This window comes from Alexandromys fortis, unplaced genomic scaffold (assembly GCF_014885135.2).
Source record: "Alexandromys fortis isolate MF-2015 unplaced genomic scaffold, M_Fortis_MF-2015_v1.1 scaffold_25, whole genome shotgun sequence".
In the NCBI taxonomy this organism is placed as follows: Eukaryota; Metazoa; Chordata; class Mammalia; order Rodentia; family Cricetidae; genus Alexandromys; species Alexandromys fortis.
Genome location: NW_026067904.1, coordinates 1,366,557 through 1,383,708, shown reverse-complemented (window position 1 = coordinate 1,383,708; position 17,152 = coordinate 1,366,557). Strand labels below are relative to the sequence as shown.

The window sequence follows — 17,152 nt, the reverse complement described above, 5'->3', positions numbered from 1 at the left end:
CATGCATGCGAGTGCCAACTATATCGTATGTCTAGTTTCTGCTAATCCTTCCAACGACCCGTGGAGGGAGATGTTCTCGCCTTTTAATACCTAGGAAGCCGAGGCTTGGAAAAATGAGGAAGAACGGTACAAAGCCAGCGGGCAAGTCTAGCTCGGCTTTGCACATCTGTAGCCTCAGCACTTAGGAAATCGAGGCGGAAGGATGGTGGGTTCCAACCTGGGCTACATAATTACACTCCGATTTTTGTTTTTGTTTTTTAATTAAAAAAAAAAAAGTCAGGAGGCAACCAAGCCAAGAGCTAAACCCAACCACCCACCACCCACACTTATTTCCACCACCTCAGGCAGGGAGTGGAGCTCTGCCGATAGAATGAATGCCTGGAGGATCCAATACCCAGCACTGTGTAAGCACGCGCGGAAGTCCCGCTTGGGAGGTGGGACAATCCAAAATTTAAGGTCACTGTAGCAAGCTTGAAGCCAGTCTGGACTCCCTTGGATCCTGTCTTGAGAAAACAGAACAAACAAACATCCTTTAATGTGTGTTTCCATTTGGATTAACTCTTTTTAGTAATCGCTAATGTCCTAAGAAGTTGAAGCTCGGAGAAATTTAACCACTATTCTGCAGTTGGGCACAGTTATTCCTCTGCCCCTTTACCTCTCTGCTGATGCCCCTTGTTCATTGCCCTCATACAACTGTCATTTGAGAGAGCTGGCTAGGCAGATGTCTGGAGCCTTCCTTTCTCCTACTTGCCCCTCATGTGCCTGTCTGTAGGTAGCCACACTTAGGTAGTGCTTGCTAACTGAATTCTCCTTGACTGCCAGGACCTCTCCTCCTCCTCTGCCTGAGGCGGGGTGGATCCCTTGGGTACAAAGAAGTGTGATGACCTCAGATTGGGCCAAAGGCAATAACCGCTGATGGGAACCCAGCCTACAGCAGCAACTAGAACAAGTCTGATTTAATCCCGTAATGGAATGTGACTCAGATAAAGCTTGTATCAGTCTTTCCCGTGATGTGGGACAAACAGGTCATCCTAGAATCCTGGAGGGACAGTTGCTATCGTCCTGGGGCTGCCCAGAGGTACCAGAAGGGCTGACTCACTAGAAGTCAAGGCATGTAGAGCCATTGAGTGCACTTGACTCATATTCTCCAGGACTGGAGAGACAGGAGCAAGAGGAAGAGGTTGGAGAATTCATGAGCTCATGCCAACGGGACATCAAATTCTAACAACACTTAATAATAACAAGAACAGTAATAAGGCTATTGATTAGGCACCATGCTAAGCCTTTAAATGCATTCGCCCACGAAGCCTTCACAAAAGCACCTGGACGGTGGGCGCTACTTATCAACCTTATTGAACAGGACGGGACGCATGCATTACCTGCACAAAGTCACACAGTTGCAAGAGCGGGGATGCTGAGATGTGCACTGACATCTGGCTGATTTGGAAGCTCTCCAGCAGCGTGAGTGTAGTGTGCCTGGCATGCACAGCTCCTGACCCACATAGGACTCGAGTCTTGGTTTTCAAGGCACGCTTCACCCTCTTCCTGGAAGAATTCCAGGGGGCTCTATGTAACCACAAGCTTCAATCTCCCCTCTGCCCTGAAAGGGAAGAAATGAGGCCTAAAGCAAGGAGATCTGACCAATCAGGAGTAGAGGGGCTAACCCCCCCCCACCTCCCAACCCTCAGGGACGGCCACACCAAAGGCAAAGTGCAGTCTGGCATCCTGCCAACTGCTTCCTCTGCCCCACTGCTCCCTCCCCAGGCTCCCTACACTCTCCCTTTTCAGCTTTTTCCTAGATCAACTTTACTCTCCAAACTCCCAACCCATTGGTCTCCTTCATTCAAGAACACTTCTAAGTACTCACTGCTAGCAATGGCCTGGGGAATCACCTCCCTGGCTGCCAGAAAGAACCTGGACAATACAATATTAATAACCGCTAACACTTACTGAGCCCGTCACTCTTCTTTCATCTTGAGCTGGAAAATGCAGGCAGAATGAACAAAAAGCTTTTACGTCTATCACAAGAGACCAAGTCAGACAAGGGGAGGGAGCTAGGATTTCACCAACTCTGGGTGAGGCTCACACCCTAACGGGAGGCAAAGAGCATGTTAACAAAGAGTACAGACTTTCGGCTCCTTCAGAGAAGCCCGAGGCCAGCTCCATTACCGTCCACTGTGCCCTGACAGATAAACTAATTCCCTGAATATCAGTGTCATCTATAAAAAGTAAACATTAAGTTCTCAGGCTATTGCCATTATTCTTGGTTACCCAGAACTGCTTGCCGAAGACACAACGTATTTCAGTTGCAGGGCATAGTGACATCACGCTGGAACTGACCTGACACCTTCCTCCAGGCTGGCTTCCTTTCATAGTGTTGGAAGATGCCAAGCAGGTCACTAAGGGTGAAAGGTCATCAATGGCATTTGTTATTTAGTGGTGAACTCTGACTACTGAACTGCCAGGTAAGATATGCCCACTGCTGTAATAGTGGCATGAAGGTTATGGGGGTAACTAACCACTCTCTGACTGGGTCTGAGATCTGCCCCACAGGAAGGAAATGTAAACTTTTCAAAAGGCCATGACTTGGGATGTCATAGGTTGTGGTGGGGGTGAGAACGTGTTCTACTACTGCCGTTTTGCTAGATGGTCAGCTTGTCAGACTCCCTGTTTAATATTAGTGTGTCTACCCATTGACTAGTGTCGCACTTAACGCTGGCGAGATAAACGTCTTTCCTCAGTGGGCAGCAGTTAATGCAGAGACCTACAACTGGTCAAAGCGTGAGAAAAGGCGGACTCTTGAGCGTACCACCCTAATGGGGCATCTGTGCCACCACTGTTCACTGTTGAGGCAGGGTCTCACTCTGAAGCCCAGGCCTGCTTAGAACTCTTTGTGTAGCCCGGGTTTGCCTCAAACTCACAGACATCTACTTGCCTTTGTGTCTGGGATTAAAGGCATGTGCCACTGGTTCTGATGGTGAGTTATTAAAGAACCTTTCTTTTTCTTTTTTTCTAAATTGTTAGATCCCCTGAAACTGAAGTTACAGGCAGTTATGAGCTGCCTTGTGGATGCTGGAAATTGAACCTGGATCCTCTGGAAGAGCAGCCAGTGTTCTTAACCACTAAGCCATCTCTCCAGCTCCTAAAAGACCACTCTTACTTCATTGTTGAATGACTTTTCCCGGGAGATATAAGGACACATCTATTCTCTCTGAGTTGGGAGAGTATCCACAGACTAAAGAAACAAGCCTAGGCGGGCAGTGGTGGCACATGCCTTTAATCCCAGCACTAGGGAGACAGAGGCAGGCAGATCTCTGTGAGTTGGGGCCAGCCTGGTCTACAGAGTGAGTTCCAGGATAGCTTCAAAGCTACAGAGAAACTCAATCTCAAAAAAACAAAACAAAAAAAAAAGAAAAGAAAAAGAAATAATGAAAGAAAGAGAGAGAAATAAAGAAGCCTATCAAATCCCATCATGGTGGAATTACTTACAAGAGCAGGAATGACTCCCAGGAGGATAAACAGCAAGGAAGGCAGAAAGGTCTGCTGGGCAGCCACACCACTGAATACCACCTTCCCCACAGACGGCCCATGAAAAGCTGCATCACGGAGGTTCCCTTTGAAATGGACAGCCACACCACCAAAGAGAATCAACCTAGCCGGTTGTTTACCTCTCATAACTGGGAAGGAGTGCAGTGTGAGAGGTCTCCCGAAGGAGCTTCTTCCCGTCTATCCACAAGGGAACATTGGTTTGTTTTCCAGACAGGGTCTCAGGTAGCTCAAGCTGGCCTTGAACTTGCTATATAGGGACAGTCTTGAATTTCTGATCTTCTGTCGTTCTCCCAAGTGCTGGCTCCAGGCCTCCAAGGGAATGTTAACAGGCTTGATCTAGTGCCGGCTTTCTGTGGACGATCCCTGCTGCCCTGGTTCAAGACCACTGTATTCATGTCCAGCCCAGCGGAAACAGACATGGCACACCTATACAGGGACAAATCGCTTGGGCGATTTTTAAAATTAAAAAAATTTTTCTACACAGGGTTTCTCTGTGTAGCCCTGGCTGGACTGGGCATGTGGCACAAATCTTTAATCTCAATACTGGGGACACAGAGGCAGTTAGATCTTTGTGGGTTTCAGGCAAGCCAGGACTACATAGTGAAACCCTGTGTTTAAAACAAATAAATTTTTTAAAAAAGGGAGTTGGGCAGGATGGCACACACCTACAGTTCCAACACTTGAGAGTCAGAGGCAGGTGGATCTCCATAGTTTCAAAGCCAGCATGGTCTGCATAGAAAGTTCCAGGCCAACTAAGGCTACATAGTAAGGCTCAATCTCAAAATAAATAAATAAATGATAGATAGATAAAAAACAAAAAAAGAGAAGAAATAAAAAACTTCTCTCCCCAATTTCCACTTCAACCTGTGTACCTGTCCCCAGAAAACTACCATCCCTGGGGCCCCTTTGCAGATGACGGGCATTGGCACCCCTCAAATTCAGAAAGAAAAGCAGAACAAGGATGTCTGCTCCTGGGAAAAACTGCCTTTTACACTTGGCTTCTTTTCCATTAAAATCGAAAGTTGCAATTCAATCAGGAGAAAATTGCCCTGGGGACCATTGAACAGACATCTTAGCTCAAATCAGGCCCTGAGTACATGTGTCAAAAGAACCTCACACTCCCCGTTCATTGCCAGCCAAGTCTCAGGGGGTGGGCCAATTGATTTGGGAGCATTCAGTCAGACCTAATGTTCATTACACACATCTTCTGTGTATTGTAGCTGCCAGGTCAGCCATCTGATTGTGACTTCCAAGTCCCTGAGTCTACCATGTGCTAAGTAGAACACGCTAGAATGAAAGACACCTCTGCTGCCCTCCCGGGGCAGGGTGGGCAGACCTAGCTGAGAAGACCAAATGCACAAAAAACTCCTCAGGACAACCATTGTGGGCTGGAGAGATGGCTCAGCATTTAAGAGCACTGGCTGCTCTTCCAGAAGTCCTGAGTTCAATTCCCAGCACCTACATGATGGCTCACAATTGTCTGTAACTCCAGCTCCAGGGGATCTGGCACCCTCACACAGACAAACACAATGCACACAAGATAAAAATAAATTATATATATAAAAAAAAGGATGACCGGGCTGGAGAGATGGCTCAGTGGTTAAGAGCATTGCCTGCTCTTCCAAAGGTCCTGAGTTCAATTCCCAGCAACCACATGGTGGCTCACAACCATCTGTAAAGAGGTCTGGCGCCCTCTTCTGGCCTTCAGGCATACAGAGAGAATATTGTATACATAATAAATAAATAAATATTAAAAAAAAAAGAATGACCACTGAACAAGCAGCCGGTTTGGTCCTTGGCATATACTAGTTCATCTCATTGTCACAGCTCTGCCAGTGTTCTAGTTTGCCCTCTGTTGCTGTGATAGAACACTGAACGAAACCAACTTGAGGGAATGAAAGGGTTTGTTTGGCTTACACCTCCCTATCACAGTCTGTCATAGAAGGGCATGGGACAGGGACAGGCAGGACCCACGAGGGAAGCCGGCTTTCAGGCTCAGACACCTTTCTTTCTTTTCTCTTTCTTATCTCTCTCTCTCTCTCTCTCTCTCTCTCTCTCTCTAGCTTTGGAGCCTGTCCTGAAACTTGCTCTATAGACCAAGCTGGTCTTGAACTCACAGAGATCTGCCTGTCTCTGCTTCTCGATTGTTGGGATTAAAAGCGTGCGCCACCATCGCCAGGCTCAAGACACCTTTCTTTTGTAAACCAGGACCGCTTCCACAGGTGCTACTGCCCTCAACAAACAAAATAAACAATAAGCAAAAGCCAGCACAACCAGGTCGGGCAGATGACATTACCACCTGTGTTTGTTTATAGATGGAAACAATTTTAGGTATCAAAAGTATAGGGTTTTTGTTTTGGGGGGGTTGTTTTGTTTTTGTGGGTTTTTTTTTTTGGTTGATTTTGGTTTGTAGAGTCAGGGTTTCTTTTTTTCTTTTTGGCTTTTTAAGACAGGGTTTCTGTCTGTAGCCCTAGCTATCCTAGAACTTGCTCTGTAGACCAGGCTGACCTCAAACTCAGAGATCTGGCTGCTTCTGCCTCCCAAGTGCTGGGATTAAAGGCATGTGCCACCACCACCTGTCGAAAGTAGAGTTTTTAAAACACAGTAAGCATTCATGAAGAGGTACCACGGGGACGTCATTATCTTCAAAACTAGTCTCTCTCTTATGCTGGGCTTGGGGCTCACATCTGTGATTAAGGCGCTCAGGAGGCAGAGGCAGATGGCTTTCTGGCAGCCTGGTCTACACAGTGAGCTCCAGCCCAGCCAGGGCTATACAGCAGGACCTTGTCTCAGCAACAGCTGGTGTCTTGGAGATTATCGGGACGAACTCTCACGGTAGGATGGTCAGGCCGTTGTCATTCTTTCATTCCGTCCCGCTGCCACCTTTTATGAGAAATTTTAAATAGGTGAGGTTAGAAAAGATTAGAAAGATCTAGATTCAAACTATGGCTCTTATAGTAATCCTGAAAATGATTTCACCCTGAGTATTCCAAGCAGAGTGTCTAATACAAAGGAATTGACACTGTGGCAGCTTAGGTGACAGAGAAGCCTTCACTGACGTGACGTTATTAGCAGGGTCAGAAAATAGCAAGGGTAGGGGTATGTTGCCTTCTGTCCCCTTTGTCCTCTATGTCATTTAATTTCATGTCACGGTGACTACAGTAGCAGACAGAAACAACCTAAAGGGAGGGAGGCATGCAGAGGGTGTCTGTCATGGAGGGGGGTCGTGCAGAGGGTGTCTGTCATGGAGGGGGAGGCATGCAGAGGGTGTCTGTCATGGAGGGGTGCATGCAGAGGGTGTCTGTCATGAACAGGGAGGCATGCAGAGGGCGTCTGTCATGGAGGGGTGCATGCAGAGGGTGTCTGTCATGGAGGGGTGCATGCAGAGGGCGTCTGTCATGGAGGGGGAGGCATGCAGAGGGTGTCTGTCATGGAGGGGGAGGCATGCAGAGGGCGTCTGTCATGGAGGGGGAGGCACCAGAGGGTTTCAGTCCGTCATGGAAGGGAGGCATGCAGAGGGTCTCAATTAGCCCCAGTAGGAGCATGGGGCATTGAGGACCAGGAAGAAAAGAGAGGAGGATCAGAAAATAAAGTCAGACAGGCCCACTCCTAGAGGCTGACTATGACCTTCTGGGCCTCCCACTATAGGAGAGCTGGGGAACTAACTTCAAAACACGAGCGGAGCCAGGAGCTGGAGAGATGTCTCAGTGGTTAAGAGTACTTGCTGCTCTATAAGAGGACCTGGTTACATTCCCAGCACCTACTTGGTGGCTCCTAATAATCTACAACTTCAGTTTCAGGACATCCAACACTCATGCACACAGCACACATAATACATGCAGACTATTTAATTAAAATAAATTAACAAGTAAGAAAGAAAAGAGGACGGAAGGCAGGGAGGGAGGGAGGGAGGGAAGAAGCAGGGAAGCAAGGAAGGAAAATGTGGACCTGTGAGGGACAGTTCGGATCCAACCCAGAACCTTTCCATCTGGTACCGTTGGCTCCCCTTGGCCAACCTCAGTCAGAGCCAACTGGAAAGGGAGCCTGGGCAACAGCCTGCTCAGGAGTGGACAGGTTTAGGGGAGAGGGCGGGCCTCTGTCACATGGTAACCGAAGAGGAGCGAATGTGAGGGCAAACTAATGTCAATTTCCTGCCTCATTAAATGACTTTAATTCAGGGGCAAACATACAGAAAACGTTAGCACAATCCCTGGCACCTAGCAGAAGGTGGCTGTAGCTCTTTTTTTTTTTTTTTTTTTTCCCTAGCTGGAAAAACCAAGATTCAGATACATTAGTAGATGTGTTCCAGCAAATAGGTTGGGCATCTGGGAGAGCAGGGTAATCTTGATAAAGTTAATTCCTTTCTTCCAGCCTTAATTCTCCTTTCAGTTCTTTAGATTGCTAAGAAAATTCACTCTTTGTAAATATTTACTGAGCACCTGCTGCATTCCAGGCACTGTGTAGATAAACAAGACAGACACAATCCTCAGTCCTGGGGCTGACAGTCTGGTGGGCAGAAAGCCACAGAAGTTACACAGGTGACCATATAGTGGCATTGATAAATGCCACAAAGAACCGAGTGCGATGAGGGACGTCGAGGGGGGCCTGGGCTAGTCTAGGGAGGTCAGAGCATCTTCTCTGTGACCTGGGGAAGATCTGCTGGAAGGTTTAATGCTGACCAGCGAAGGTGCGGCCCGGCAGGGACCACACCTCACAAGCACTCGGACCCGGCCCCGGCGTCACACCAGGACACCGGGTCAGGTCCGTGGCTCAGTCCCAGGCCCGCGTTCCCTGCCCTGGGCCGCTGCTGCTCCTGCGCGCTAATGCGTATCGAATTTTCGTTGAATTGGCCCGCACAGAGTGTACAGCGGTGGCGCTGCCAGAGCCTCCTAATTCCCTTTACATCGATCCCGCCGTTAATGACATAACCTTCTCCTCTAATTAACTGACGACTGCATTAGCGGCCTCCTGCTTGCAGCCCGCAGCTCACTTTCCCCCGCCCGGGCACCAACCTCCCGCGCGCGCGCCGCGCCCGCCAGCAGTGCGGTTGGCTGAGCAGCTGCTGCGCTCACCCGGACTAGGGTCCCAGCCGGGATGGGTGGAGGCGGGATATTGTTCCAAGATTTGGTCACCTTTGCATCAGCTCAAGCGCGGTTATTCGTGTTGTTGTTTACTGTGTTCCTACACTGGGCAGAGCACTTAACATACTTTAGCTTATGATTCATTATAATGACTCTAGAGACATATAGTGGAAATTGGGGCTGGTAGGAGGAGGGAAAACTCAGGAACCACAGACTTGCAAGCACTTTGAAGGCGGGGCTCCCAGCCCCCTTCACCAACCGGCTGGACTCCCAGGTTTGTGCTGTACCCCTAGGTAACTCCGGACACTATGCTAAGGGTTTTTATATCTGCTGCTCGGCAGACAGCCACAGATAATTTGAGCCTCAGTAACGTGAATCCTGAAACTCCAATTCTGATTTTTTTTTTCCCCCTTTGCTTTATCTTTCCTGGATGTTCATTTCTCTGGAGTGGTCAAGTTTTTGTTTTCTTTGTCTTTAATTATTTAATTACAATTTATTTATTGTGTGCTGAGAGAGGGGTTGTGGGTGTGCCACAGTAAGTGTACAAGTCAGAGGACAACTTGCCAGAGTTGGGTCTCTCCTTCCACCACGTGGGTTTTCCAGAATGAGGTCATCAGGCTTGGCAGCAAGTGCCTTTACCCAGTGTGCCCTCAGGTTGGCCCTGGTTTTGATTTTTGAGTCAAGGTTTCCCTGTGTAGCTGGCCTCCAACTTTCGATCCTCCTGCCTTAGCCTCTGGAGTGCTGGGATTGCAGACCTGTGCCAACGCATCCGGAAAGTCGTCATGATCTGGAATTCCTTGGGTGGCAGAGAAATTGTCTTCTCTTGCCAAACACAAATACAGGGGTCCCAAATTTTGTATACTTTATGGTTGCTATTTCTCTGTCTCTGTCTCCCTGTCTCTCTGTCCACCCCCACAACCCCTCAGTGTGTGTGTGTGTGTGTGTTGTTGTTGTTTTGTGTGTGTGTTTGTGTGTGTGTTGAGAGAGTCTAGTAGCCTGGGCTGGTCTTGAATTTCCGATCCCCTGCTTCAATCTCCCGCTGTAATTTCAGCCCTAAAATGTAGACTTTAAAAAGTATATCTCTTGGTGCTGGTGAGATGGCTCAAGAGTTCAGAGCACTGGCTGCTCTTGAGGACCTGTGTTGGTTCCCAACACCCAATAGTGGTTCACAATCATCTGTAGCTCCAGTTCCAGATGGCCTCGGGCCCCAGGCATGCATGCAGTACACACATATATACACAGGAAGAACACTCACTCACATGGTTTGAAATATATCTACAAGAATCTGTCTTAGCCGGATGGTGGTGGTGCACGCCTTTAATCCCAGCACTCGGGAGGCAGAGGCAGACGGAGCTCTGTGAGTTCGAGGCTGACCTGGTCTACAAGAGCTAGTTCCAGTACAGCTAGGGCTATTACATAGAGAAACCCTGTCTCAAAAATATAAATAAATAAATAAATAAATAAATAAATAAATAAATAAGGAATGGCCTTCCAGAGTATCCCTTAAATTGAAGAGGCATGTGAAAGTTAAGAAACGGGTTTAGAGAGGTTTGTGGGGTTGCTCTAGCACAATGAAGAGGCAGCAAGACCAGAAGCCCTCTGTGTTCATCTGCCACCCTCTTTTCCCTCCACTGTCTAGGAATCTTTCCTGAGTGGGGGGACCTGGATTTGACAAGTCTTTAACATCCAACCCTGAAGTAAATATTAGAATCACTATATCTAGCGGCCAGTAGATCCTCTTCCTCTTTTTTTTTCTTTTAAAGATTTATTTATTATATATATAGTGTTCTGCCTGTAAGTCTGCCTGCAGGCCAGAAGAAGGCATCAGACCTTTGTGTGTCACCATATGACTGCTGGGGATTGAACTCAGGACCTCTGGAAGTCTGGAAGAGCATCCAGTGGTCTTAACCACTGAGCCATCTCTCCAGGCCCTCCTCTTCCTCTTTTCTCTTTGCTTCATCTACCACACAAAGGGGCCCATCGTTTGTTTGTTTGTTTTCTGAGACAGGATTTCTCTGTGTTAGCCCTAGTTGTTCTGGAACTAGATTTGTAGACCCAGGCTGGCCTCAAATTCACTGAGCTCTGACTGTCTCTGCCTCCCAAGTGCTGGGATTTAAACTGCCTGGAAGGGTCCTTTTTTTTTTTAATTATGAATATTCAACCTCGTCTTAGGCTTGTCCCATTAGCTCTTATAACTTAATTTAACTTGTTTCTATTCATCTACATTTTGCCCCAGGGCTTTTTACCTTTCATTTAGTACATTTCCTGCTTCCTCTCTATCTGGCCCCTGGTATCTCTTTTTCTTTCGTCCCCCAAGCCTAAATTCCCCCTCCTACTCACTCTCCCCGCCTATACCTCCTACATTGTTATTGGCTGTCCAGCTTTTTATTAGACCAATCAGGTGCCTTAGGCAGGCAAGGTAAAACAGCAACATATCTTTACATAATTAAACAAATGCAACACACCTTTACACAGTTAAGCAAAGATTCTACAACATAAACAAGTGGAATACACCTTTACAAAGTTATGTATAAAAATATTTGGCAACAGTAACTTTAATGTGCTACTTTAAAGTCTGTATTTATTGTAATGTAATCAAAGGGCCCACCTGTCTTCAGATGGAGACTGAAGAGCAATAGGATTAGGCCATTTGCCAGAATCCCCTCAGCTGATTAGTGTTGCTGAGTCTCAAATCCAGATCAAGCCGGATCTGCTTCCCTTGTGCCCTTTTCACTGCATTCTGTGGTCTTTAAGCCACTGAAGGTCTGTGCTCTCCGACAGTCAGCAAGCCATTTCTGGGGAACTGAGTACTTGATTTGGGAATTCATTTCTAGGTCCCTTTACTACAGATCTCCCCCCTTCCCCACAGTGGGGAGCCAGCTTGAGTCAGATGGTCTCTTTCAGGGACTACAAGGGGTCTTTTGTGTTAAGAGGGCACAGGCAGAGTCAGCCTGGGGCAAAGTTGGGAAACAGACAACTCTCCTAAGTGCCAGGCTCACCCTCCTTGTGGGAGAGGGGCGAAGTTACCCCCTTCACAGCCTATCTGATATCCTTGTCTCTAAGGCCTCCCTTCTGAAGGAACCCTGGGCCCTTGCTTCAGTTCATGATGCCCTTCAAGTTTCCTCCTTCACAAAGCCTCAGGGATTGGGCCATGCTGAATTCCTGCCCCTCCTCATGCCTCTTCCCAGTAAGCAAAGAACACACTTGCAGTCCTCTTACCAGTGGTTAGTGTTGTGGTTCTGCACGAGTCAAACTCCAGACACCTCTTTCTCCTTCCTGTAAAACAGGATAATAGGAGGCTGAAATGGCTCTGCAGGGGAGAGCACGAGCCTGAGGACCTGGGTTTGGATCCTCATACTGTTGTTAACAAAACAGGAATAAAACCAGTGGAAGGCAATTGAAATGGCCCAGCACTAAACACCAAGGCTGATGACTGAGCCCTATCCCAAGGACCCACAAATTGTAATGAAGGTACCCCCTTCTGCAGGCTGTCTGTCCCCTGGCCTCCTCTACACATACACAAGCATTCGTAGACATGCAAATAAATAAATGTGATATAACCATTGGTGAAGGCCCAGCACAGTTGTTCGCATCTATAGCCCAGCACTATGGAGGAAGAGAAAGTAGTATTGAGGGGATTTGCTGCCTGCCTGTCCAACTCCAGACAGCAAGAGATCCTGCCTCAAAGGAGTAAGGTGGACAGTGGCAGGGCAGAACTGAGGTCCCTTCTGGCCTCCTCAAGCAAGAAAATATAAGAAATGGTGATGGACTTAAAGTGAAATAATAAGTTGGGCATGGTGGCACACACCTTTAATACCAGCACTTGGGAGACAGAGGCAGGGGGATCTCTGAGTTTGAAGGCTTCCTGGTCTACAAACCCTGTATTGGAAAAAAAAAATAAAAAGAGATAGTAGTATCTACCCTAAGTAACTATTTTATGAGTATGTGTGTTTTGCCTGCATGTATATCTATATCTATATCATCTATACACTATGTATATACCTGGTGCTCATGGAGGCCAGAAGAGGGCACTGGAGTTACAGGTGGTTGTGAGCCAACATGTGGTTTCTAGGAACAGAACCCGGGTCCTATGCAAGAACAGCAAGTGCTCTTAGCCCCTGAGCCATCTCTCCAGCCACAGAATTTAAGTCTTGCTGCCACTGTTTTTCAAAGAGTATGCAGTTCATATTAAAATTTTCTTTCAGAATTGACAGATACAAGATAGATACTAAAAAGAAACAAACCATGAGGCACTCGGCTTTAAAAGGCCACACAGGTAAAGCTAGTGCTGTGTTGGCCACTGAGCTCACAAAGAATAATGCCTCTCACTACTGTCTGTCTGTCTGTCTGCTCTATCTCTGGGTCACCCTACTGCCCGCCTTACCCAGCCCACCACAGGTATTTAGCAGAAGATTCAAAGCCAACACAATTATGAGCAGCCCAGGGTCTTGGGAAAAAAACGCCTCTCCCATTTTCTGTTCAGTTCAACAGAGACTCCAGACGGTCGGGTCTGTTCATAGGCATCCTTCTGTGGGGGATGGGCTCCTCATTCTTGGCACTGCTCTAGCCCAGACACAGGCTCATTTCATCCTTTTACACACACACACACACACACCCTCGTGCCAATGACCTTTGCTCTGGGATGTCACTGAAAGGGTGAAGGGTCACAGATCTCTGCATGGCCAGGAATACCAAGCATGCCAGCTACATACCCATTCTCCAAGACCTCTGCCCCTTCCACAAGGCCTAGATTGTGTCCTAGCAGCCCTGCCATGTAGTGTGTCCTTCCTCGGGGAGGGAAGTGACAGGAGGGCTTGCTCTCAGAACCCCAGTCACAGCCAACCGTTGGTCGCCTCCCCAACACTTTAACCTTTCTAGCCTCTGCATTTGTCCCTCTGATCTCTGGGCCGCCCTTTCCTCATCTCTGCAAAACAAATCTTGTTCATTGTTCAAGCCTGGCCGTTCCAGGAAGCCGGCCCTGCAGCCTGGAAAGAGCTCTCTGTGTTTGAGGCCAAGTCCAGATCCTATCGCTTCTTGTAATTTAGGCTATGGGGTCTCGGCCCAGTGCTGGACATTCAGATGTGCGGGGAGTCAGGCGGGCTGAGCTTTGATTGCCAGATCAGTCACTTGTCAGCTCAGGAGCCTTGGGTGAGTTGTTTGGCTGCACTGAACCTCCATGTAAAATTGAGAAAATAAAATAGGATGATTATGAAAATTAAATGAGATAATGCTCATTAGGCCATTAGCATGGTGCCTTATACACATTAAACTCCCAATAAATGGTGGCCATTATCCTTGTTTCTGTTCTTTCACTCCCATTCCACCCACAGCATTCAGATAAGGCCTTGACCACTTCAGTATCTAAAGGCAGAAGGTTTTTGTTTTGTTTATTTGTTTTTTTTTTTGGAAGGCAGAATTTTATTGGAATTAATCTCTTAGATCCAGATGTGAAAACCCTCCTCCGGAGAGAAACAGCTATGTTGAGAACACACTAAGAACCAGAGATTCCCAAGAGAGGATGCAGGACAGAACCGTAGGACGTCCTTGCAAGCATGGAAGAAGAAAACCAAGGGCCCATCAGCCAAGGAAAGTGTTTGACCAAACTAACAAGCACGTGGGGGTGGGGGTGTGTTTGTTTTTATTCTCGACTGAGACAGGATCTCACTATAGCTTGGGCTGACCTGAAATTGTTAGGTAGACCATGCTGGCCTCGAACTCGACGGAGACCCTCCTGCTTCTGCTTCCAACTTAAAGGAGTGCATCACTACACCTGTCCTCTGACTTCCTTTCGAAGAGAGGAAAGGATTTAGTCCGGATCATAGTTTGAAAGTAGCCTGTTGTGGAAAGGAGGGCGTGGTGTTGGGCGTGGAGGGCAGCTGGTCACAGGGACACACAGATTGGGGGGGGGGGTTAAAAAGGTGCCGGATTTTTTGTCACTATTGTACAGGAGTTTAGAAAAGAAGTGAGAGACAGCTAGACTTTGGAAAGTCTATGTCGCCTGTAAGGAAAGGACGCGATTGGAATGAAGGGCGGCAGAGAGGTGACTAGCAGGCTTGTATAGGAAGCTAAGGGAGCTGCCTGCTCTTCAGTAAAGTTGATTTATGCAAATTCATCTTGGTGTTAAGTCCTCCTTTGGATAACAAGAAAAGCTTTTCTGGGGCTGGAGAGATGGCTCAGTGGTCAAGAGCACTTGCTGTTCTTGCAGAAAGCCAGGTTCAGTTCCAGCACCCACACTGTGTTTCACAACCATCCTTAACTCCAGTTCCAAGGGATCTGATGCCCTCTTCTGACCTCCTCAGGCACTAGGCATGCGTGTGATGCACAGATATATATGCAGGCATAGCACTCATACACATAAAATAAAAGTATTTAAGAGTAGCTTTTTTTTTTTTTTGTCACTGGGCAGTGGTGGCACACCCCTTTAATCCCAGCACTGGGGAAGTAGAGGCAGGTGGATCTCTGAGTTTGAGTCTACAGAGTAACTTACAGGACAGCCAGGGTTACACGGAGAAACCTGTCTTGAAATAAACAAACAAAAGGAGTAGCTTTTCTCTAGGTATAGGGGTGCACATCAGAAGCCCCAAGATATCTGGGAATCTGAGACATGATTGCTGAGACCAGCCTGGGTAACATGAGAAAACACTATCAGAAAGAGAGGGGGAGAGGGAGGGAGGAAGAGAGGGAGGGAGGGAAGAAGGAAGGAAGGAAGGAAGGAAGGAAGGAAGGAAGGAAGCTAGCTGAGCCCGAGTCTGGTAACACACACCTATAATACCAGCACTTGGGAGGTGGAGACGGAAGAGTTGGAGTTCCAGATCATTCTCCACTACATAGCAAGTCTGAGATCAGCCTGGTCTACATGAGACCTTGTTGCAAAAACCTCAAGGGAAATAGAATGGCAGCTTTCTCACTCTGCCACAGGGAAGGCCCCTTTCTGGATTGCAAATTTATGCCTTGCCTTCAGGAGATAAAAGACAGAGGTGGTGGCACACGCCTTTAATCCCAGCACTCAGGAGGCAAGGGGGAGACGGATCTCTGTGAGTTCGAGGCCAAAATGGTCTACAGAGCAAGTTCCAGGACACCCACGGCTACAAAAAAAAAAAAAAAAAAACCTGCCCTCAAAACAAAACAAACACACAAAGATAGAGAACTCTTACCATTTCCGTTGGTTCTCATTGCCTTCAGCTCAATGTGAAAATAAACTTAATTTGTGGATAACACATTCAACTCTGCCCTACTCTTCAACAGCCAAGACCAGAAATCTAGCAAGCTGACAGCAACTTCTGTGTTTCCTGCGCCTGGTACTACCCCTATCCAAAAGCACCAGTCTTGACCATGAACCCAGATTGCCTCATGTAGAGAAAATTAGTATACAAAAAGTGGAAAATAATTGAGGATGCCCCTGGCTCCTGACTCACTGGGTCAGCCTCCCTAAGGCCTCTTTGAACTTCCTGGAACTGCATTACATAAAGGTTAGTTACCCTCGTACTAAGTAATTCAAGTAATTCTGTTACTTGGAGTCAAAAGCCTACTGACAAAGATGCTACCTCTGCTTTCACTAATTGTCCAAGGTCCCTTGGGATCTGAGGGGCAGACCCAGCCTTCTGGTTTTCAGCCTGGAGCTCAGCTTTTGAAAAGATGTCCTAAAGCTGCTCCACACAGAACCTGGGCACAATTAGTGGAAGTCAGCAGCACCATCTTAGTGCTGGTCCAGGTCCTAGAACAGAAGCCATGGTGCCCACAGAGGTCTCTCCCAGAAGCAGCAATAACAACGGCTGTCATTTACCCAGTAATCATCCTGTAGGGGGCACTATGTTGGTGCAGGAGAATTGTCTGTATTCTGTCAATCATGTTTTAAATAAACGCCAATTGGCCAGGCAGGAAGCATAGGCAGGAAAACCAGACAGGAAGTAAAGGTGGGGCAAGGAGAACAGGAGGATTCTGGGAAGAAGGAAGCACTTCCCCCATTCCAGCCCAGACCACCAAGAAGCAAGATGTGACCTGCCCAGCTGAAAGATATCGAGCCATGTGGCCAAAATAGTTAAGAATATTATCTATTTTGGGTTAATATAAGCTACAAGAGCTAATAAGTAACCTGAGCTAATGGGCCAATCAGTTTTATAACTTATGGAGATCTCTGTGTGATTTTCTTTGGGACTTGCCGGCTGTAGGATACCAGGCAGGACAGAAACCCCAACAAGCAAGCACCCTCATGTTACACTATGTAAAGTATTATAATAATATATTCCAACCTTTAAAACAACCAAGTTGGGGTGCTGGGACGAGAGATCAATTGGGAGCCGGGCGATGGTGGCACACGCCTTTAATCCCAGCACTCGGGAGGCAGAGGCAGGCGGATCTCTGTGAGTTCGAGACCAGCCTGGTCTACAGAGCTAGTTCCAGGACAGGCTCCAAAGCCACAGAGAAACCCTGTCTCGAAAAAAAAAAATTGGGGAAGTACTCACTGCACATGCATAAGGACCTGGATTTGGATCCCCAATGTCCACATTAAAAAAAAATATAGG

The 17,152-nt window shown here is 47.5% G+C and overlaps 1 long non-coding RNA gene across 1 annotated transcript; it reads right to left on the bottom strand.

Annotated features, from left to right (window-relative positions):
- Window positions 1-288: 288 nt before the first annotated feature.
- LOC126497034 (uncharacterized) lies at window positions 289-13,425 on the bottom strand. Its single transcript, XR_007590517.1, has 4 exons — window positions 13,343-13,425; window positions 11,850-11,906; window positions 1,380-6,432; window positions 289-503 (listed from the first exon to the last, which is right to left on the bottom strand). It is a non-coding gene; the product is annotated as an uncharacterized lncRNA (long non-coding RNA).
- Window positions 13,426-17,152: the final 3,727 nt, after the last annotated feature.